This window comes from Mus caroli, unplaced genomic scaffold (genome assembly GCF_978045245.1).
Source record: "Mus caroli unplaced genomic scaffold, Mus_caroli_1 scaffold_4, whole genome shotgun sequence".
Lineage (NCBI taxonomy): Eukaryota > Metazoa > Chordata > Mammalia > Rodentia > Muridae > Mus > Mus caroli.
In genome coordinates, this window is record NW_028227259.1 from 52,899,970 (window position 1) to 52,922,793 (window position 22,824).

A 22,824-nucleotide genomic window follows, 5' to 3' on the forward strand; every position below is an offset into this window, starting at 1 on the left:
ATTTGCAAACATTAAAAACATACGCTGTATTAGTAATTTTCTCATTGCAATAACTCAATGCCAGTCAAGTAGCAACCTAAAAAAGGGAGGGCTTACATTTCTAGAGAACACACTCCATCATGCCAGAAGGTACAACAGCAGGGAGAGGGCATGGGTGGAAACATTGCTCCTTAAGTCATGAACCTGAAAACCAGCAGAAAGTATGACTGAACTATAAATCCTCAGGGCCTACTCTCAGGGAGCTACTCCCTTAACGTTTGGCTTCAAACGTCCCACACCTTCAGCAATAGTACCACTAGCTGTGCACAAGTCTTCAATCATGCCCTTGGGAACATTTTCCATGCAACCTCATCCATATTTCTCTCATTTAAGATTGTGGCACACACAGCAGACAGTAAGTAATTTCCATGTGTGGTATAGGACTCTCAACCTCATGAATAAGTACTGTTATCCCCATTTCTCAGGTGAGGAAACTTGGACCAGAATAAGCTTGTAAGTCGTTATCGATTGTAAGTACAACTCTTGGTATTTGAGTGAGGCAGCCCAGCATCACTGTCCATTCTAAGATATACCAGAAAGGGAGAGCTAGCCATAGGGTGTTAGCCTCTCTCTCCCTGCAACTTTACTTTCTGAGGCTCCAATTAGCATACTGAATGATCTCATTTACTAAATGGCTTCTGAGTAATTGGCTGTTGGGGTTGGGGTGAAGAGTGTCCCCAGGAGAGTAGTTTCACAGCTTGATACACCGGGCATTCAGGCTTCCCTGGTCATTCCTCTCAGGGACTACACAGACCAGCACACTAACGCTGTTGGAAAATAGCCCCTAACTGTTCCGTCTTTTGAACATAGCACGAGGAGCCCAGAGAGGCTGTCCAGCTTGGTCTCCCATGGGAGCATTCAAGTAGGGGGTGAGGGAGAGTAAATGGTCCTCACGATTCACACCAGAGTTAAACAATCGGGGCCTCTCTCTGGTAGTTTTTCTTCACTTCACAGCCTTTGAAGGAAGGGCCTTCCAATAAGGAACCTCATGTTCTATCCAATCATGCCGATCACGCTGGCTAACAGCTAAGTGGTTCAGTTTGTGTCTGTGCCGTTTCCCACAAAGGAAACTGCTGTATAAGTTTTTCATTTTTCCCTTGGACATTACTATATATTTTGTATTTTCTGTGTCCTATCGTTCAGAGATCAGTATCTAAAAAAAAAAGATTTATTTATTACGTGTACAATGTCTGCCTGCATGTATGCCTGCAAGCCAGAGGAGGGCAGCAGATCTCCTTACAGGTGGTTGTGAGCCATTATGTAGTTGCTGGGAATTGAACTCAAGAACAGTCAGCACTCTTAACCTCTGAGCCATCTCTCCATTTCGTGATCAACATCTTAAATTGCTGTATTAGGTCATGTAGTTGTGTTTGGATAGGGTTGAATATAGGCTTTTGTAGTAGGATCTGATGATTTTCTGAATTTCTTCAGTTTCTGTTATGTCTGGAATGGCAATTGTGTTCTCTTAGGGTCTGCATGACATCTGTCCAAGATCTTCTGGCCTTTAGAGTTTTATTGAGAAGTCTGGTGTAATTCTGATAGGTCTGCCTTTATATGTTACTTGGCCTCTTTTTTTTTTTTTTTTTTTTTTTGGTTTTTCGAGACAGGGTTTCTCTGTGTAGCCTTGGCTGTCCTGGAACTCACTTTGTAGACCAGGCTGGCCTCGAACTCAGAAATCCGCCTGCCTCTGCCTCCTGAGTGCTGGGATTAAAGGCGTGCGCCACCACGCCCGGCTGGCCTCTTTTTCTTACCACTTTTTAATATTCTTTCTTTGTTCTGTGCATTTAGTGTTCTGATTATTATGTGAATTGAGAAGTTTCTTTTCTGGTCCAATCTATTTGGTGTCCTGTAGGCTTCTTCAACATTTATGACCATCTCTTCCTTTAGGCTAGGGAAATTTTCTTCTATGATTTTGTTGAAGATGTTTCCTGTCCCTTTGAACTGGGAATCTTCACTCTCTTCTATACCTATCATTCTTAGGTTTGGTCTTTCCATTTTATCCTCATTTTCCTGGATGTTTTGGGTTAGGAGCTTTTGTACTTTCTATTTTCTTTGACTGTTGTGTCAATATCTTTTATGGTATCATCTATGGCTGAGATTCTCTTTTCTATCTCTTGTATTCTGTTGATGATGATTACATCTGTAACTCCTGATTCTTCCCTAGGTTTTCCATTTCCAGGGTTGCCTGCCTTTGTGGTTTATTTATTTTTTCTATTTCCAGTTTTAGATCCTGGACAGTTTTGTTCAATTCTGTCACCTGTTTGATTGTGTTTTCCTGTATTTCTTTAAGGGATTTATGTGTTTCCTCTTTAAGGGCTTCTACCTGGTGATTTATTTATTTATTTATTTACTTATTCTGTATTTCTTTAAGGGAGTTATTTATGTCTTCCTTACGGTCCTCTATCATCTTCATGAGATGGGAATTTAGGTCAGAATCTTGCTTCTCAGGCGTGTTAGGGAATCCATTGCTTGCTGTGGTGGGAAAACTGGGTTCTGAAGTTGCTAAGTGGAATTGGTTTCTGTTTCTTATGTTCTTGTGCTTGCCTCTTGTTTGGGTATCTCAGGTCCTAACTGGCCTGCTGTCTCTGACTGGATTCTGTCCCTCCTGTGAGTCTGGTTATGATGGACGTCCTTGAGTCAGGCTGTCTCTGGAAGTGTGGTTATCAAGGGCCTCCTGGGGGTCAAGGTGTCTCTGGGTGTGGGAGGGTTCTGGAATGCTGGCTCAGTCCTGAGTTATGGGCTGAAAATGTGTATCTGGCAGGGCAGTGGGGATTACAGTTAGACCAGGTATTGGGGTGGGGATGGGCATGTGAGGGTGGGGGATGGGGTGGGGGTTGTTTGGGGGGAGTGTGTCTCACCTGTGAGCCTGGTTGTGAAAGACCTCCTGGAAGTCAAGGTGTCTCTGGGTGTGGGAGGGGGTTTGGAGCACCAGCTCTGTCCCCAGCTAAGTTCATATTAGATATTTTTAAGACCATTAATTTTGTATCAATTTGACTAGACAATGAGGTACTTAGATATGTGGTTAGATACATGGGGTGTGTGGGTGAGGATGTTTCTGGGTAAAATTACTATGGGGATAACAGACTGAGTGAAGTGGATTCCTTTTTCCATGATGGTGCAGAAAAGCATTCATCTAATTTATTAAGGACAGAAGTGCATTTCAAAAGGAATAGATGAAGTAGCTATCTTTGATCAGGAGCATTGCCTTTTCCTAGATTCAGATTTAGACTTGGTACTTGTCCACTTACTTCCCCGAGGTTTAAGTTTATATGCTGCATACTTCAGAAATGTTCACTCTCTCTAAACACTCGGGCGAATAGCTTAAAACCAGCATCTCCACCTTGGCCTTCTCTTCAGGGCTACTCCAATATCATGTACTACCAAAATGGAGAGAACAGCTGCTGGTGGCATGCTCAACTCTAGCTGATATACCTACAGCACAACTCCAGTGGTTATGGCTCAGTAAATTTCCAGGAATAGGTGGAAGAAAGAATGTAAGAGTTAGAGAATCAGTATGTCTGCTGTGAAATAGTTTCTTATGAATAAGATAGGGAAGCTGCACCGATGAAATCTTTTTGTTTTCATTTTTAAAGTATTTTTTATTAGGTATTTTCCTCAATTACATTTCCAATGCTATCCCAAAAGTCCCCCATATGCCCCCCCCCACTTCCCTACCCACCCATTCCCATTTTTTGGCCCTGGCGCTCCCCTGTACTGGGGCATATAAAGTTTGCATGTCCAATGGGCCTCTCTTTCCAGTGATGGCCGACTAGGCCATCTTTTATACATATGCAGCTAGAGTCAAGAGCTCAGGGGTACTGGTTAGTTCATAATGTAGTTCGACCTATAGGGTTGCAGATCTCTTTAGCTCTTTGGGTACTTTCTCTAGCTCCTTCATTGGGGGCCCTGTGATCCATCCAATAGCTGACTGTGAGCATCCACTTATGTGTTTGCTAGGCCCCTGCATAGTCTCACAAGAGACAGCTATATCAGGGTCCTTTCAGCAAACTCTTGCTAGTGTATGCAATTGATGGACAAAACCATGAAATCTTAATATGCTGTCTAAACAAGACTGAAGGCTCAATGCTCCAGTGTAGGAGAAAGCCAGGGCAGTGAGGTGAGAGTGGGTAGTTCCGGTGGGGGGGGGGTCACCTTCATAGAGGCAGGGGGAGGGGTAAGGGAATAGGGCATTTGCTGTGGGGAAACCGGGAAAGGGGATAACATTTGAAATGTAAATAAATAAAATATTCAATAATAAAAATAAAACAAACAAACAAATCAAGACCTGTACAATGACAGGCACCAGTTGACATACCAGCATGGATGGGAGAACTCTAACAGGGCTGGGCCTATCCACAGATGAAGAACTACAGGCAAATAATAAGTTCTGAGAAAGGATTAATCAGTAGTTTTCATGGATGATACCCCTATCAATTACCAAATGGTCAACTCTAAATGCATATACATATAAGCAAAACTAAATGGACTCAGCACATTGGATTTTTATATATATTTACATGTGGTATAAAGATATGTAAATATGTATGTATTAATAACAATTATAGAAGAACTCACTAATTTTAGGAGGAGTAGACAAGGCATGAGAGAAGTTGAAAGGGGAGAGAGGGAAAATGATGCAAATTCATATATGAAATTCTCAAAAATAAAATTAAATGGATTAAGAAGCATTCTGTGGTTGTTCCTTTTCTCCAAAACTTTTTCTAAACTAGGAGTTTCTTGTTTTGCCCTTGCAGGACACAGCGTTTTCATCAGATCACTGCACTACAGCTGCTCCTTGACATGTCTCTTCTTTCATAGAGGAGCCCTTGAAGACAGGAAGGGTTATCACCCTATTTGTTCCTATATTCCCTGTAGCTTGGGAGAAAAGCAATAGATATTGATTGAATGCAAGACTAACTTTTATACTTAATGAAAATAGGGTGAGATAGCTGTCCTTCAAGCATTCTCTTCAAATTGCTAATCCACTCCATTCTGCAAGAGGAGACTATGCTAGAGTTTCACTCCAAATGCAAGGCCTTGGGCAAATGGAATGGCTTCACAGTGCCTCAGGTATCTCATTGGGTAAAATGGGAACAGTAATAGGAGCTATATTATAGGGCTGTAGGAAAGAGCAAGTGCTTCGTGCATGGGAAACTTCAAACTGAGCTTGGCATCCTGTAAACGCCTTGCAAATGTGAATTTTGCTATTTTATTAGCTCCAAAGGGGAGCTAACAAATTCATCCCATTGCTCATTTGCAAAAGCTGCTCTCCAATGTAATCAGTAGCAGGGAGAGGTGGTCTGTGGGTTTCCACTACTGCAGTTAAGTGCCTTACCATTGAATATATGTATTGCAATTGAAACCAGGGCAGTGATTATTTTGTGAAAGGGTGGAATGTAAAGATCTGAGCTCTCCTACTATGAGCCAGAGGAAACTAAAGTTCTGCAGACACCCCTCTCCATTTGCTGGATGGTGTTCTCTGTACTTCAAAGAGAAATCCAGCCTGTTACATATTCTCTAATCTCTCTCTCTCTTTGCTCATGCCTCATGGAAACATTTGTGTCTTTTTAAATGCACCAACCAAAACGCCATCGTGGATATATGAAAGTCAGTGAGTTGAATAGAAATAGACTCTGCTTGGGCATAGTGCTGTCAGTCACATGTTCCATATGAGGCATTGGTACAGCGTTTGAGCGTCATTCTGTGTCCTGTGTCCTCCTGCAATGGAGTTGTCAGAAGTCTTTCAAAGCCTACAAGAAACAGACTAGTTTCTCTTTTACCCCTCAGAAGGATACAGTCATTCTGTGACTCTCAAAGATCCTTTAGGTTCAATCAACTTAAATTGGCTAAACCATTCCTAAAATAAAGATTGGGACTTATGGGCATTGTTTGGGCAAAAAGATACACAGCTTACAAATTTCACCTAGATTATCGGTTTGGAGAAAGAAGGGAGTGAGGGAAGGAGAGTGACGGAGAAAAGGAGAGAGTGAAGGAGGGGGAAGAGAGGGTGAGAGGGAGGGAGATAGTTGGAGAGAAGGAGTGAGGGTGGGTAGCGAGGTTGAGACATAATACACATGAGGGGACGGGGAGAGAGAGAGAGAGAGAGAGAGAGAGAGAGAGAGAGAGAGAGAGAGAGATTGCAATGCAGTGTGATATAGTGATCATACATGGTAGCCAGCCACTAAGCTGTGAGAACAATCTTGGATATGAATGCTTTGTTCACTCTCAGGCTAGAGAAGAAATAGAAATTAGAGCCCTGAGAGGTGTCATACTGCTTAGACCAATGATGATAATGCAAGTACATTCTTCTAACCTTGATATGCTACATACCATCACTTTTATGACTAGCTGGAGAACCCAAGTAATTTTCCAGTTCCCATTCAGACTGCCTGTTTCCTTCAAGATTCTGGCCTAGCCTTTACAGGATGGTTAAGTCTGCATATGCCTAGTGTCTTTCATACCCCATGTTTTTGTGTATTCTCAAACCAGTTTTTGTTGACACCATCTTCCCAATGAGAACATCACCTCCGGATACTGCACACATAGCCTGCAGTTTAGCACACAATAGTCTCTCAGTGGATATTCATTGAGAAAATCATGAACCCTGTGCTTCTCAAAGATTTGGAAGGGATGTGGAATTCTAGGACCCAATTGTTAAGAAAAACCATGCCTCACTAGGGGTATTAATGATAACTGAGGTCCACTCTTAGTTCATATGAAATGCTCTCCTGGCTTTGCAGGACTTCATGAGAACTGTTTCATTGGATTTTGGGTAGACTGGTGAGCTTTGTATGTAATAATGTTGGTGTTCCCAAAGTTTAGGCAGAACAGGATTTTATGGCTCTCACTCTGTAGTCTACAAGGAGTTTTATTTTCTGAATAAGTATTGATCACAGCTTAGAAAACGCTGCGAGCCCATATAATTTAAAAAAAATGAGACCAGTCATCAGTGGGCAGTGCTTGTCTGAGTAGCAGAGAAGCCAAAGTCTTCAGGTGTCTGTGATTTTATAATTGTACTTGCATGGGAAGCTTATTAAAGCCTTGCAGGTGCAATGTTTCATCACAGAGTAGTGAACCCTTGAAAGATATGCATAATAAACAGAGTTTGAAATATGTTTTTATTCTCGGCCATATGGTCCTGTCTGGAGCTTTCCTGGATCTTTGGGTCAGTTCACTGTTGAAAGATGGGCTTGCAAGGACCCACCTCTCGGAGCAGCTGTCAGAAGCCCTATCAGAATGAATCTGCAGTTGCATGATTATTTATTTTATGTGGCTCTCAGAAATAAGCCCAGCCTTCCTCCAGAGCTGAAATGTGCTGAGCGAAGTCTCTTCCCTGAACAGCTTGTGCCCACATCACCAAACAATGTCCTTCCTTGTCCTTAAAAAGCAGACTGGCCAGACTTGTGCATTAGGCCAGGATGGGCAGTCTGGGTGGAGGCATTGCCCACCTGGGCTTGAACTTGGTGCCAGCATGTGAAAACTGAAAAATACACAGGTGCATTTTAAAGAAGTGTCAGTGTTCTTTCTTCTCAGCTCTTTATTGCTTGTCTTCTTGTGCTTTGTAGCTCTAAGCAATTACGGTGGCTGCTGCACCCAGGCACTCTGAGTATTATAGTAGCCGTATGGTGAGCTTATTCTTCCTTTGTTAGTGACAGAAGGTGGCATAGACATCTCTGACAATGGCTTCTTATGGAGCATCAGCTATGATTTATTTGGCATTGGTTGTATACATATAGGAATGTTGAAGAGAGACTTGGTCTAGGAATTAAGGAACAACAATGCAGTCTGGTTCCCAATATGCAAAATACAAATATAAAAATATTTGAGTGGAAGAATAGAACGTTCTACATCTTCTCCTGATTACTCTGAAAAGTTGAATTTGGAAATGAATTCTGTCACTTTGGTCAAAAAGTCATTATACTTTTTAATAACTGCTTTCTTATGCTCTTATATTACTGACGAAATGTCCAATATAATATCTACTTACAGCCATTCATTTTAAGCAGTGTAAATTAAGCACAGGGATATAGAATCCAGGTCCTTCCTGACTTTCTGGGGCACAGAGTCTGGAGTACAAGTTGGACTTTAAACAAGTAATCTTACTTATATAATGAAATAGAAGCTAATTCTATCAAGGAAGAAGTGGAAGAAAAAGTTAAGAAATGTTAAGATTCATCCATCCATTCTGCATGTGATTTGGGAAGACATAATTTGAAAGACATGAGACACTTAGAGTAAGCTACTTATTTTTGTTTGCACTCATGTTAAGGTTTCTCATGATTTTTTACATATACTATGATATCAACATTACTTTTATACAACCATGGAACCTAGAACTTAGCCTTTCACATGAATGTAGAAATATCTGGCTGATATTTCTATGTACCAAATGCTTTCTTTAAAGGTTACTAAATTTAAAGTCTACTTTAGGTGGTGTAGTTGGTTGAGGAACCTTTTTTTTTTAATCTGCAGGTAGATCAATATTTGTATGGACTATATAATTATAGCGATTCTAAGGTTTCTACTTTAGGTAAGGGATAAGAGCATATTATAAAAGTTCTTTCTCCAGGACCTCTACTTTGGACTCTAAATAACAGAGTATTGACAGTCAAGTTCAACACTTGGCCTAGGAGAGAGTAGTGACCCTATTCCACAGCATCAAGAGATATTAGAATTATCATAGGAAAACATTCATGAGGAATTCTAAGAACCACTTGCAAGGGACATACAGAGGTCCTTTGAAATATATTGAGAACTAGAAGTGGATATACAGTAGCAGATGTGGAGATAGTAAGAAAGATTTGTTGAAATATCACAAAGTGGGAAACTCCAAGGTAGTACCTGTACACTCTGGAATTAATAGGTAGACAGGTAGAATAGACACATTGAGCCTGGAATCAGAGATTCATTGCCATGGAAGAAAGTATCATTGAGATAAAGTAGATTCATTTATGAGGTAGAGACTTGAAATCATTGTTTACTGGGTGAACCCACTGGGCTGATTAGCCTGGACATGCTAAGATTTTAAGACTATGATGGGGATGATGAAACCAGGGTTTTTTGAGATCATCTCAAGACAATCCTTCCTTCATTCTTTCCCAATTTTTCCCATATATCTTTCCTATCTTCCCATTTATCCTTGTTCTTCTCCCCTTTCCATTTCTCTTTCTTCCTCTCCTCACTTTTCTTTTAACAAATACTCCATCATCTGCCTTGGAGAGTGAAGAAGGTCATATGGTATTAAATTTTAAAGATAAAAAAAGATAAAGTCTCTTTTAATCACAAGAAACATCCATCTACTCATTAAGGTGAACAACAAAAATCGAATGCACAAGCAAGACCTTTATTTAATAAATTCCTCAAAATGGTAGTATGGGATGATGTGAAAGAGAGTGGGTCATTATGAATCATTTAAATTCGAGCATCAGAAAAGATCTGTTATGGGGATGACTTTGGGTGAAGAGTAGAATGGCAGCAATGAGACCAAAGAATAATAGTAGGTGCAGGTCAATGTCAACGTAAAGGCCACAAGGTTTACATGTGCTCAGTACATTCTAGGAAGACCAAGAAAACCATGCTGTCTTGTGCAGAATGGCAGAATCCATAATTAAGGTCTGAAAGATCAGAGAAGGTGTTTTGCTCTTAGGGGACTGATGGTTCAAGGTACTCTTCTACTTCCATATATATTGTGCTCTCTATACCATCTGGTACTGTAGTTCCCAGAGTAGCTTGGATTCTTCATATCTCTGAGTCTTCATGCTTCAGACTTGGAACTTTCCATATCCTTTCTGGTGGCGAACATAGGCTGGAGAGTTGGAGCCTCAGCTTCAGTTGTTAGAATTCTGTCAACCTCATGCTCACATTTCTTTTTTTGTTGTTGTTGTTTATTTTTCTTTTTGTCTTTATTGTTGTTGTTGTTTTCTTTGGTCTTATTCTCTTATGCCTCTTAACAGTCGTGATTTCAATTATCATCTCTGTGTGAAAATTCTAAAATTAAAATCAACATCTCAGACTGCGCCTTGATCTTCTATTTGGATGTCAAGAAAAGCAGTGTTAGGTCATTATAACCAAGCTTCACTGTCTTCCCGGCTTCTCTGCCAAAAACTGTCTGTGTCCAGTATTTCCTAATCCAGAGATTGACACAATTTTCAATGGAGTTGTTCTTTGCTTTTTTATCTCCTTCTTCACAAATTGTCAGCATACTGGTAAATCTTGTTGCTTTAATTTGAGGACATATCAAACCAGTTCACTTCTGTTTTCACTTACATCCCTCCCGTTGTCCTCAGCCTATTGCTTACCATCACCTCTGCCTGCTTTACTCCTTCTCTGTTCTTGCCACTTCACTCCATCCATGCTCAGATCTGTTCTTTACAGAGGTCACAGTAAACTTTTATATGTGCAAATTAGCTAAAATAACTTTCCTTCTTAAAATTCTTCAATGATTTTCTATCCCTGGTGGAGTAAAGCTAAGAGACATCCTTGATGAGGAACTAATCTTAGGTCTTCCTTGTGGTATTTCCCTGCTATTCTTTTTGATGGCATCAAATCAATCACTCTTTTAATCTCTCTTACAGGGGCTCTCCTATATCTGAGTTTTCACATGCACTATTCCTTCTCTCAGATTGCTCTGGTCTTTGCTCATCTAGAGTGGTAAATACCTGTCACATCATCTGACTGCCCAACATTGGTTGAATGCACTTGTTCCACTCAAGAGACATCCAGACATCTGTGCTTTCTCTCTCCAAGATTTTCTCTGGTTTCGGTGGGCCAAAGTGTTATGTGATCTACCAGTTGGATTCATCAATGTAAGAATTTAATCAAAAGGTGGACAACTGGATAAAGGTAGAGCCCTTTATGTTGGTGAAGATGGAAGCAGAGAGTCCCAGATCTTGAGAATGATAATAGCTGTAAGGTCTAGCGTCTAGTACCGCATAAGGTGGCTGCTGAGGCAGGAAGAAAGTTAATATTTTGGAAGCAAAAGGATCTGTGGCACTCAATTTCTATTAGGCTATTAGCAGTTGAGGTAGGTTTTGTTTAATCAACTGGCTTCACAGTATATATTTGAGCAATGCAGCATATTTCCCTCATCTATTCCCATTTATTCTCCATCAGTATATAAACCTTCATCCGTTTTTAAACCTTCTGTTGCTGTTACCTAGTACCTGACAAAAATCAACTTAAGGGAAGAAGGATTTATTTTGGCTCACAGTTGGAGAGGATATAAATCCATCATGGTGACAGGAAGCCCATGGTGACTAGAGATTAATTGAATCTCAATATATCAGGGAGCCATAAGTACAGGAAGTGGGTGGGACGATAAACTTGAAGGCCTACTCCTACTTCCTCCAGGTAGCCCCATCTTCTAAATCACCAGGGACACCAGCCTATGTGGGGAACATTTCACATTCACACAATAACAACTGGTGACAATCAGTCAAAGTCAGATTCTGCTAAGAAAAGAATTACCTTGGCTGAGGGAACTATGTCATTCCAACTCATTGTTGGATCCATGGGCTCTATTTCATTAAGCAAAGTGGTCATTTGCCATATCCCATATGGTCCGATTAAAATAAATCTTCTAACTGTGCAGGCTTTATATGTAGTCTTTGCTGCTACTGCCCTCTTGAGTTCCTGTCTCAGCCCACTTCCTTGCTGCATGAACCTTACAAAGGTTACTTAACCTTCCTAGACACCAGGACTCTTCTCTGTAAACTATACATGATGATATTATCTGCCAGGTTCATTGTAACAAAGAAAGGATTTAACACATAATGGACATTTGAAATGCAACTCAAGCAATCAGTAAATGATATAGTTGTTTCTTATATCCCCTCTACCTTTCAGAGACTATGATTAAATGCCCATGTTGTAATAATTTGATGAATACTTGCCTTACTTATAGGCTGAAATTGTGACTTTTGAAAAAAACGAGTATAAAGTATCACTATATACACTATTCCTTGATTTTTGCTTGAAACACATTTATTTCATAAACATAGGATAGGTGCTACCCATTTGTCCTAGAAATGTCAAGTAGGATACTCCTAATTCTTTCATTTTTCTCTTAACTAGGGGAGCTGCAGGACCACCCTGTATTCTGGAAGCATCGTCCAAAGTTCCATGTCAGTACTGACTTCTTCTCCTGACCCACAGCTGACCCATTCCCACAGAGCATAACCCTGTCCCAGATGCTGTGCTTTCCCTTGGCACCCGATTTCACTGCTTCTCAGCACTGAGCACTTTGTGCTGACTCTACGTCCTCTGAAAGTGTTTGGAAACCAGATGGAAGAAGAGATGGAACAGATTTTCACTTCTCACCCTCCCAGACTTGGAGAGCAATAAAAGCCACAATTGCAACCACTAAGTACTGTGTGTTAGGCTTTACTAGGGAGTGAGAATTTTTCCCAGAGCTATATGTATTAATTTATTTAATGCTCACCATTAGCCTATGAAGATATGCTAATACCTCCATTTTACAGGAAAGGAAACCATATTCCAGAGAAAAAGAAGTCAGGGAAAAGGGTAGAGAAAGGGATAGGGGGGAAAGAATGAGCCTTTATGATGAACCTCTGGCTGGGAAGAACATTGGTTCCTGTAATAGCAACTTCTTGGCCAGAACAGAAGTAACTGCATAATTAATACAGCAAAAGAAACTGTGGAAGTTGATACAGACATATACCTAGTCTCAGATTAGCTTTACAATTATGAATTTTTATATGATCCCATGATTCCCTTCAATTGCTTGCTATTTGCAGCATACCCCCTCCCCAAGTGTAATAGAAAGAGTAGGAATACTAGTTAATTAAGAAGTCTGTGGAGCTCATTTCTGGCTAATTGGCATTTTCCTATAAAATATTTAAAAATTAACTCTGATATTCAAAGACTCTCTTTTCAGAGAGTTATGGTCATGTGGCTCTTTTCACCATGAGTCTCCATCTGCAGGTGGGGTCTCCTATGTTGAGGTGATTTGCGTGTTTTCACAGATGCTGTCCAGGTACACATGTTAAACTGGGGAGTGGAAAGAGAGTCTTATTGTGCATCTTTCTTTGTTTAGGTCATCCCAATGCCTTTATTTCTTTCCAAAGAAAGAGAAAGCAGACAGTGTGCCAGGTCTCCTGCAGGATGCTACCCAGCCAACGCTCTTCTTCGATTGTAGTGAACTTGTACTGTTCAACGAAACTCATAGAATCACATTTTCAAACTTAGTGTGTGGGCATTTGCCAGAAAATCAGCCTCAAACTGTGTCCCCAGAAGGATTTCTCTCTGGCTTTGACAGAGAGAGAGAGAGAGAGAGAGAGAGAGAGAGAGTGAGTTGTAAGCCCCCAGTAAGACCAGGTGGGTGGTTTAGGACTCTGAGTCCATTTGGCAACCACTCTGAAAGAGTTTTCTATGAGTATGCTAGCAAATTACCATAAACCTAGTGACTTAAAGACGACAGAAATATATTCTCTTACAGTTCTAAAAACCAGAATTCCAAAACTAAGGTTTCAGCAGGGTCAGAATTCCCTTTCGGAGGTTAAGGAAGAGAATTTGCTCCATGATTCTCAATGTCTTCTGGTAGCTGCTAGCACCTCCACCTTTCTTTGCATCTTCTTCCTGATTTTGCTTCTCCCTTTATCTTCTGCTACATGGATGCTTTACATTCAGGGCTCACTATTATCCAGGACCATTATCTTGGATTTTGTAATTATATTTGTTAATACTCATTTTTCCAGGTTATGTCACATGCACAGCTTTGCCCCCCCCCCCTTGTAGATTTCCATTTAACCTATCCTGCATGGTAACTGGGAATCTTTCTTTGGATTGAATGAGAATGAAGGTTGATGTCAAGTGCATTCAGGTACAACTGAGAATTTCGCATCTCCACGGAGTTTCAGTGGTGATTCATGGTTTGAAGGAGTTGCCTTGTAGAAATTCCTCTTCTTTTAGCATAAATTTCCTTTGGTGGAGTCTCTCACATATCCAGGCTCCAAGCACTCTAACTCTGACATTGAAACTACACTAAACACACTGTAGTAAACACTGCTATATGGCATCAATTGGTGAGTCTGGTTAGATATAACATTCACCTAGTATTGTGATCATTAATCTTCATTGTCAGTGTGACTGGCCTTAGAATCTGCAGAAATTTGTTTCCCAGTGGTTCTAAGGATTCCAGTTGTTGTGAACTTCTCCTGGGCTTCTCTCTTTGGATTGCAGATGGCCATAATGTTATTGTGGTCTTACCTTACCTTCTGTTCATGTGCAATCTTCCCCCCCCCCATAGTATTGGTATGAATATGTCTTACTTTAGTTAGGGAAGTTTTCTTCTATGATCTAGATGAAAACCTAGTCTGTGGCATTTATCTTGGATTATTTTCTCTCATCTATTCTTGTAATTCAAATGTTTGGTCTTTTGATGATTTTCCACATTTAATGTATGTTGCTTTTCTGTGCTTTTAATTTTTCATTTTTATTTGCTTTCCTTGTTTACTTTAGCATTGCAGGCTTCCTCTACTTTATCATTGAATTTTGATATTCTATCTTCTTCTGGATTCTTTCTACTTGTAAGGCTTTCCCCTGAGTTTTCTAATGGGAATATGGGATTTTTTGGATTCCATCTTCATTAAAGTGTGCAGTTCTATTTCTTTATTAATTCAGTTTTTAAATACTTTCCATTATCTTTTGACATTTCATTCAGCTGTGTATATGTATTTTTTTAGACACCAATGAAGCAATTTCTGTTATGTTCTTGGAGTTCAGCAAAGTGTCTACTAATGTCTTTCTCAAATTTTTTCTTAAATCTTCCATACAACCCAGCTATACCATTCCTTGGCATATTCCCAAAGAATTGAACCTCCTACTTTTTAGATACCTGTTCAGCAATGTTCATTGCTGCCCTTTTCACAATAACCAGGAAATCAAAACAACTCAAATGTCCTTCAACAGATGAATGTATAATGGAAATGTGGTATGTATAGACAATGAAATACTATTCAGCTTTAAAGAAAAAAATGAAATTTGCAGTAAATGGATGGGCATATAAAAAGATTATGCTGAGTGAAGTAACCCAGAACCAATATATATATATATATATATATATATATATATATATATATATATATTATACACACACACACACACACACACACACACACACACACACACACACACACTGTATGTTCTATCTAATCTGTGGTTCCCATCCCCAAATCCTCAGATGTGAGTTACCACAGAAAACAAAGCATAAAAGGGCCATTGGTGAGGATGAAGGATTAAAGTAGGAATAACAGGATATAGGTTTTATGAAGCAGTAAATACAAAATTTACAAGGGATCTTTGTGCAGGCTGGTTTTATATAACTTGATACAACCAGAGTCACTGAGAGGAGGGACCCTATTGAGAAAATGCCTCTATATGATCGGGCTGCAGACCAGCCTATAGTGTATCTTCTAAATTAGTGATTGTTGTGAGGAGAGCCCAGCCTATTGTGGGTGGTTTCACCCTTGGGCTGGTGTTCCTGCATTCTATAAAAATGCAGGCTGAGCAGGCCATGAGAAGTAAGCCACTAAGCAGCCCTCCTTCATAGACTCTGCATCAGCTTCTACCTCCAATTTTCCTCCTGGCTTGTATTCCTACCTTGACTTCCTTCAGTCGACTGTGACTTTGGATATGCAATCGAAATCAACTCCCCAAGTTGATTCTGGTGAAAGTATTTCATCACAACAATAGAGACTCCAACTAGGGAGGAGAAAGAACTACAGTTAAGTGCAGGAATAATTACCAATATTTAGAATGTGGTTAGGAATTATGGTGGCTTAGTGAAGTTGCAGTTGTAGGTTTTCTATCCAGATCTATGATTACAGAAAACATGGCTAGGTTTGCAATAGCAGACTTTCCTTTTTTCTTATTGATCAGGCCTTAAGACCATTTAGAGAACTATTTTTATGCCCAAAGAATATATACTATTGCATCCTCAGGGTTACTGTGTCATGCTGGTTGTTGTTGTGACAGTTTATAGGTAGGGTTATTATTTTCTTCCCTCTCTTGGAAGCTTTCCTGGCACCTTCTGGTACCATGAAAGCTAGTTGTCTGCGAGGAAGCTTTCAGGTTAGGTCTAGATCAGCTTCTCTAGTCTCTGTGTTTGAACTCTACGCTGTCTGCATCAATGGGAACTTACGTTCTACCTGCTGTGGTGGTGCTCAATAGCCTATAAAGTATGGGGAGTCTCTTGATAAATCCTGATGAGCAACTCAAAAGACACCTTCTCGTGCCTGGTGCTGATGCTTTCCTTATATTGTCTGTGGATGTTTGGAGGGAGAATTGTCAGACCAAATGGGAAAATTTCTTATAAAATATATCTGTTTGTACATACAGAATTTTATGTATTATCAATAATTTTAGGTAATAATGATTCTTTGTAAGTTTTTCAGACATCTTTACCCACTTCCGATATTCTTCCTTTTGTCTCTCATCCACTGTGATTCAATTACCCCATTTTCCCCTTCAGATCATATATATATATATATATATATATATATGCAAAGAGAACGACATGCACACACACACACACACCACACATGGGGTGGGAGGGTTGGTTCCTTATAGCTACAAGAGCATAACTGGAAGCAAGCTGTAAAACTTTTATCCCCGCATCTTTCCATAGTCTTGTAATCCCACATTCCACTCTGACTTTACAATGGGTACCATTTTTATCCTTGCATACTGTGTAGCTGTCCAAACTCCTATTGGTCTGTGTTGACTTTTCCTCCAACTCTGGTTAAAGAAAGAAAGCAAATTCTCAGAAGTGCTTTTTTCCCTGCCAAGATCTGGGACCTCATAAATCATGGTGACAAGAAATGTGATGATGGTCTCTTTCCGTTCCCAAGGAGATTGGAAGAGGAGAGGCGTGCAGGTTCCGGTGTGGTTTTGTAATTTTTCCCAGTGATGGCCTGGCGAGAAGGATTCCAGCAGGCTAGCTCTTGAACCTAACTAGGTAATTCTCCACTTGAGTGTTCCTGCAGTGACAATGTAGATACATCCACCAGTGTCACTCGGGCAGTTTAGTGCTTGCTGCTGCACTCCTGGCCATTAACAATGAAATTGTCAAGATTTCCTTTTTTCCCTTCCAAGCAGGCAGGCCTCGTTTTTATCCCCTGAGTTAGCATATGAATCAGCCCTTCTGTATATATATGATCCGTGGAACTGTGTGTGTTTGCAGACATAGTCAGGCTATGTACCTGGCAGGCTTTCTTGTTGGGCAGTAGTATTTCTACAAGTGGGAAAGAAAGCATGCATGTTCTCACGTAGCCCCAGCCTGAATTACCAAGAGGAGACTGAGATTAGTGTTTTCTATATGAGTAGTGGACTTTCATAGTCTTGAGACAGAGATGTCTCATTTTGTACTTAAATTGGATTCTTAAAACAAACCAAAACCAAAACCAAAACCAAAACCAAAACCAAAACCAAAACCAAAACCAAAACCAAAACCAAAACCAAAACCAAAACAATAGGGTATTTTCCAGATTATAGTTGGCAAATTACAACAGATAAGAGAGCTTGGTTGAATTCTTGCCCTTCACTGTTTATAAAAACCCTTGAGTCAAATCACTTTGCTAGTCTTTTTGTACAACTGTACCTAGAGTTACATATCCACTAGCCTGTCAGGGACATTTTGTCTGCATAATATCTGACTCTATAAACAAAATTCTTAACACTTTAGAGACCTACCAATATATAGTAAACTTGAAAAAATACAGACTGATTCCAAAGGAAAAAAAAATGAAAGTAGAGCTTCATTTGATAAATATCTAGCTACAGGACTCATTCCCAGTTCAATTAAAATCTGATTCATTATATGAATGTTCATTTTCTCCTTGTTTATTGAGGGATGTGGCCATCTTGTTAAGCAAACCAGCCTTTTCTTGTGATTTCCACATGGAGAAATAGATCTTAGTGGATCACAGACCGAATTTGCTTACTGTGATTATCAAACAGAAAGTGCTCAAGGGAAGAGTCACACAATTTCAGAATTCTGAGAAACATAAAATAGTAATTAGAAATATAAACTCAATTCCCCATATCAAACAATGAAAATCACTCTGAAATGTTTTAGAGATTTCTTTACACTTTGGTCTTCTAGCTTGAAAAGAAATGATAAGCTTAGAAAAATCACATAAAATTATATAGAGAATATTGTATTTATTAATATGTACAGTTTAGGACCAAAGGACCAATGTTTTCATTTTTCTTTTCTTTTTTATTATTTGAAAACTTAGGACATATATTTACAATCTCTTTTCACCAAATCTACCCCATTCTCTCATCTATGCTTTCTACCATGTCACTCTACAACTTTCCCCTCCTAAGACAATATTTTATTTATTTATTTATTTATTTATTTATTTATTTATTTACTTACTGTTCATAGGTGTTTTGCCTGCATGTATATCTGTGTGAGGATGTCAGATCCTGGAGTTACAGACAGGTTTGAGCTGTCCTGTGGATTTTAGGAATTGTACTCGAGTCCTCTGGAAGAATATTCAGTGCTATTAATTACTTAGCCATCTGTCCAGCCCCATCAATATGCTATATTTTAAGACTCTGAGTTCATTTAGTGCTGCGTGTATGTGAACAGTTGTAGGCCTCCTACTGGAACATGGATAGACACTCAGAATCCACATACCAGAAGAAAACTAAAACTCTCCCCTTGACACCATGAATTGCAAATAGCTCTTCAGCTAGGTGTGGGACATCATGAGCCTCCGTCCCCATTCCATGCTGAGATTTTTTGTTTAGTTGATGTTGTGCAAGTGTTGAGTATATAGTCATTTATTTGGTTCTCAAAGTTCTCAGGCACTCTGAGTCTAGCTGGAGGGTATAAACAGTGAGACATAGAATACATGTTGAGTGTCTCTAAAATTACTGTGGATGTCAGAACTCTCAACATGATGAGATGAGGACCTTGGGATATGATTAGGCAAAGAAGGAGTCATCATCAGTAGAATTAGTGACCATATATGAAAAGACAGGATGGAGCTCACTTGCCTTTCCTGCTGCATGAGGATAGAGCAAAAAGGTGTCATTAATATACCTTGATATAGCACTCTACAGCATGCTGAGATTGCCATTGCCTTGATCTAGGATGTCTTACATTTTTGAATTATGACAAATGATTGGCCATTGTTTATAATCTAGCCTGTCTTTGGTATTGGGCTACAGTGACCAATTAACAGAGGTTGCTATGGCGTTTCTAGACTTCCCGTATTTGGCTGTAGACATGCCAGAGCTGTGTACTCTCTCTTTGCAGTTTGGCATTTGTGATTTTAGAGTTATAAGACATGTACCAGTTTGCTCATGGGAATATAAGGGACAGGGACATTTTCACACTTCCCTGGGCATGCGACTATCATCTTGTCCAAGTGACCAATGGGTTTACCTTGCTTTTAGAAGCTATACCTTGATGGTGGATGGTGTTTGTAACTGAATACACTTCTGGGTACTAGGAACGGTGTGTGTGTGTGTGTGTGTGTGTGTGTGTGTGTGTGTGTGTGTGTGTGTGTTGGAAAGGGCACTGGAAAAATGTACATTAAGAGAAGGGACAGATGTCAAAATGACTGATTATATTATTAGAATAATAAGTAACTTCTTTTAATTTTTGGATAAGATCCAAGATCATGTGCAGCTCATTAAGTAAAACAAACTTGCCTTGAACCTGCACCCATCCTCCTGTGTGAGACGTCTGAGTCCTGGGGTTCTGGGCATTCTATCACCCATGCCTGCCCATGACTTAACTTCTGAACTGAAACTCCTGCTCAGGTCAAGCAGAAAACTAGAAAGAGGGATTATTTTAAGTGACAAAATTTCCTCTTTGCTCTGGCATGGGATGTGATCAAGGTATATTCTGTAGCATAACTAAATCAAGCTAGTTAACACATGCATTAGGACCCATGTTATCTTTATTTTATTTCAAGACAGAGTCTCTATGGTTAAAAATGATAAAGAAGAATTTTGTCTGTTCCCACAGAGATACCTAGCAGAGCAGGAAAAAGAGGCATCCAGCACTTATTGTTCATTTTGTTCTCAGAACTTTCCCAGAAATGCTAATGGTTCTTTTTTTTTAATTTTTAATATTTTTTATTACATATTTTCCTCAATTACATTTCCAATGCTATCCCAAAAGTCCCCCATACCCCCCCCACACTTCCCTACCCACCCATTCCCATTCTTTTGGCCCTGGCATTCCCCTGTATTGGGGCATATAAAGTTTGCAAGTCGAATGGGCCTCTCTTTCCAGTGATGGCCGACTAGGCCATCTTTCGATACATATGCAGCTAGAGTCAAGAGCTCCGAGGTACTGGTTAGTTCATCATGTTGTTCCCCCTATAGGGTTGCAGATCCCTTTAGCTCCTTGGGTACCCTCTCCAGCTTCTCCTTTGGGAGCCCTGTGATCCATCCAATAGCTGACTGTGAGCATCCACTTCTGTGTTTGCTAGGCCCCGGCATAATCTCACAAGAGACAGCTATATCTGGGTCCTTTCAGCAAAATCTTGCTATTGTATGCAAAGGTGTCAGCGTTTGGAAGCTGATTATGGGATGGATCCCTGGATATGGCAGTCTCTAGATGGTCCATCCTTTCATCACAGCTCCAAAGTTTGTCTCTGTAACTCCTTCCATGGGTGTTTTGTTCCCAATTCTAAGAAGAGGCAGAGTGTCCACACTTTGGTCTTCATTCTTCTTGAGTTTCATGCGTTTAGCAAATTGTATCTTATATCTTGGGTATCCTAAGTTTTGGGCTAATATCCACTTATCAGTGAATACATATTGTGTGAGTTCCTTTGTGATTGTGTTACCTCACTCAAGATGATGCCCTCCAGGTCCATCCATTTGGCTAGGAATTTCATAAATTCATTCTTTTTAATAGCTGAGTAGTACTCCATTGTGTAAATGTACCATAATTTCTGTATCCATTCCTCTGTTGAGGGGTATCTGGGTTTTTTCCAGCTTCTGGCTATTATAAATAAGGCTGCTATGAACATAGTGGAGCATGTGTCCTTCTTACCGGTTGGGACATCTTCTGGATATATGCCCAGGAGAGGTATTGCTGGATCCTCCGGTAGTACTATGTCCAATTTTCTGAGGAACCACCAGACTGATTTCCAGAGTGATTGTACAAGCTTGCAATCCCACCAACATTGGAGGAGTGTTCCTCTTTCTCCACATCCTTGCCAGCATCTGCTGTCACCTGAATTTTTGATCTTAGCTATTCTGACTGGTGTGAGGTGGAATCTCAGGGTTGTTTTGATTTGAATTTCCCTGATGATTAAGGATGTTGAACATTTTTTCAGGTGCTTCTCTGCCATTTGGTATTCCTCAGATGAGAATTCTTTGTTCAGTTCTGAGCCCCAATTTTTAATGGGGTTATTTGATTTTCTGGAGTCCACCTTCTTGAGTTCTTTATATATATTGGATATTAGTCCCTTATCTGATTTAGGATAGGTAAAGATCCTTTCCCACTCTGTTGGTGTTTTTTTTGTCTTATTGATGGTGTCTTTTGCCTTGCAGAAGCTTTGCAGTTTCATGAGGTCCCAGTTGTCAATTCTCGATCTTACAGCACAAGCCATTGCTGTTCTATTCAAGAATTTTTCTCCTGTGCCCATATCTTCAAAGCTTTTCCCCACTTTATCCTCTATAAGTTTCAGTGTCTGTGGTTTTATGTGAAGTTCCTTGATCCACTTAGGCTTGACCTTAGTACAAGGAGATAGGAATGGATCGATTCTCATTCTTCTACATGATAACAACCAGTTGTGCCAGCACCATTTGTTGAAAATGCTGTCTTTCTTCCACTGGATGGTTTTAGCTCCCTTGTCAAATACCAAGTGACCATAGGTGTGTGGGTTCATTTCTGGGTCTTCAATTCTATTCCATTGGTCTACTTGTCTGTCACTATACCAGTACCATGCAGTTTTTATCATGGTTCTTTTTTAAAACAATGTTTCAGATATCCATATTGATGGATTCAATCTTCAAGTATACTGGATAATTTTGAGTGGAACAATAGATACCACAGACTATTTGGTCCCTCCCGTGTTGATTTTGAAGATCCTGCTAGAACCCAAGCTCCATACAGGGCAGCCAAGGAATATGCCAAGGTCATCAGAAACAATGGCCTGGAAGACACTGTGTAGAGAAGGCAGTTGGGAAATGCCCCCTCTGCGCTGGAAGGACTGAGGGATGCTTTGGTCATGTTTCCTTAGACAGACTCAAGTTGCCTCTGTTCTCAATGATCTGTGGTTATAAAGCCTGAAAGCTAAAGCTGTATCTGGTCAGAGCTTCTACATGCTAACTGCATTTCATCAGAAAGCATCTTAGTGAAATAGAGAATCACAGAAATCGATTTTCATTAAAAAAATTTAGATTGATTTGAAAACTTCAATTTAAATTCTTAGAACAATTTCCTGGATAAGTAATGGTGAGTTTATAAAGATAATACACTGTTTATTTGCAACTCTCATAGCAGAAACCTTAGAAGTGTAGATTACTGCTACAAGGGTACATCTGTGGACCTGCTTATTTTGGGTACATGGTTTTTGTTTTTGCTCAGGAGAAGATCTCTGTTAGCGTTTGATCCATAAAATTTCCAGTACTTAATTTAGCACAAAACAGCAAAGCTAAAGGCCACGGAATGCATCCTGTAAAACAGAGGAACTGATAATATATTTAATGAAATATATTAATATGTTCATGAAATATTTTGTCATTGATGGGTTAAATATATATATTTTTCTTTTGTCTAATGAATTTTGA

At 39.8% G+C, this 22,824-nt stretch overlaps 1 pseudogene; it reads left to right on the forward strand.

The window, feature by feature from the left end:
* The window catches only part of LOC110295522 (cytosolic beta-glucosidase-like), a 171,246-nt pseudogene extending 148,931 nt beyond the window's left edge, over positions 1-22,315 (forward strand).
* Positions 22,316-22,824: the final 509 nt, after the last annotated feature.